A 2,269-nucleotide genomic window follows, 5' to 3' on the forward strand; every position below is an offset into this window, starting at 1 on the left:
TAGTTTGTAATATTTTTTTATTTATATGTATATATAGATATAGATATTTATATATATATCTTAGTTTAGCGTTTAGTGATTGCTATCATGGGTGGATTTGTTTCTTGATTTGGTTGCTCTCTTCTTCATTTTTTATTTTAGTAATTTTTTTAAGTTTTTACTTTAATAACTTTATTTTATTTTTTTTCTATTCTTTCTTTTTTTCTCCCTTTTCTTCTGAGCCATGTGGCTGAAAGGATCTTGGTGCTCCAGCCAGGTGTCAGGCCTGAGCCTCTGAGGTGGGAGAGTCGAGTTCAGGACATTGGTCCACCAGAGACCTCCTGGCTCCACATAATATCAAACGGTGAAAGCTCTCCCAGATATTTCCATCTCAATGCTAAGACCCAGCTCCACTCAATGACCAGCAAGCTACAGTGCTGGATACCCTATGCCAAACAACTAATAAGACAGGAGCACAAGCCCACCCATTAGGAGAGAGGCTATGTAAAATCATAATAAGGTCACAGACACCCCAAAACACACCACCGGACGTGATTCTGCCTGCCAGAAAGACAAGATCCAGCCTCATTAACCAAAGCACAGGCACCACATCCCTCCACCAGGAAGCCTACAAAACCCACTGAACCAACCTTTCCCCCTGGAGGCAGACACCAAAAGCAAGGAAATTATGAAGCTGCAGCCTGCAAAAAGGAGACCCCAAACACAGTAAGTCAAGCAAAATAGGAAGACAGATAAATGCACAGCAGATGAAGGAGCAAGATAAAAACGCACAAGACCAAACAAATGAAGAGGAAATAGGCAGTCTACCTGAAAAAGAATTCAGAGTAAAGATAGTAAAGATGATCCAAAATCTTGGATATGGAATGGAGAAAATAAAAGAAGCATTTAAAAAGGACCTAGAAGAATTAAGAGCAAACAAACAATGATAAACAGCACAATAAATAAAATTAAAAATTCTCTAGAAGGAATCAATAGCAGAATAACTGAGGCAGAAGAACAAATAAGTGACCTGGAAGATAAAATAGTGGAAATAACTAACACAGAGCAGAATAAAGGAAAAAGAATGAAAAGAATTGAGGACATTTGGTAGTGTATATATGACGATGCCACTCTCTCACTATGTCCCAGCTTACACATTCCCTTCCCTGTGTCCTCAAGTCCATTCTCCAGTAGGTCTGCATCTTTATTCCCATCCTGCCCCTAGGTTCTTCGTGACTTTTTTTTTAGATTCCATATATATGTGTTAACATACGGTAATTATTTTCCTCTTTCTGACTTACTTCACGCTGTATGACAGACTCTACCTCCATCCACCTCATTGCAAATAACTCAATTTCGTTTCTTTTTAGGGCTAATATTCCACTGTATATATGTGCCACATCTGCTTTATTCATTCATCTGTTGATGGACACTTAGCTTTTCTCCATGTCGTGGCTATAGGAAATAGACTGCAGTGAACATTGTCATACATGACTCTTTTCGAATTATGGTTTTCTCAGGGTATATGCCCAGTAGTGGGATTGATGGGTCGATAGCTAGAGGGAAGCAGCCACATAGCACAGGGAGATCAACTCAGTGCTTTGTGACCCCCCTAGAGATTTGGGCTAGGGAGGGTGGGAGGGAGACATAAGAAGGAGGAGATGTGGGGACATATGTATATATAAGGCTGATTCACTTTGTTATAAAGCAGAAACTAACACACTATTGTAATGCACTTATACTCCAATAGAGATGTTAAAAAGAAAGAAAGAAAGAAAGAAAGAAAGAAAGAAAGAAAGAAAATACATGGTATTTAAAAAAATAATAATAAAAAAAGATTAAAAAAAAAGAATTCAGGACAGTCTCAGAGACCTCTGCATCAACATTAAACACACCAACATTCGAATCATAGGGGTTTCAGAAGAAGAAGAGGAAAAAAAAAGGGACTGAGAAAATATTTGAAGAGATTATAGTTGAAAACTTCCCTAATATGGGAAAGGAAATAGTCAATAAAGTCCAGTAAGTGCAGAGAGTCCCATACAGGATAAATCCAAGGAGAAACACGCCAAAACACATATTAATCAAATTATCAAAAATTAAATATAAAGAAGAAATATATATAAATATAAAAGAAAAAATATTAAAAGCAGCAAGGGAAAGCAGCACATAACATACAAGGAAATCCCCAGAAGGTTAACAGCTGATCTTTCAGCAGAAACTCTGCAAGCCAGAAGGGACTGGCAGGACATATTTAAAGTTATGAAGGAGAAAAACCTGCAACCAAGATTAC

Source organism: Aethalodelphis obliquidens, unplaced genomic scaffold, assembly GCF_003676395.1.
Source record: "Aethalodelphis obliquidens isolate GAN/ISIS:26980383/991018 unplaced genomic scaffold, ASM367639v1 scaffold151, whole genome shotgun sequence".
Lineage (NCBI taxonomy): Eukaryota > Metazoa > Chordata > Mammalia > Artiodactyla > Delphinidae > Aethalodelphis > Aethalodelphis obliquidens.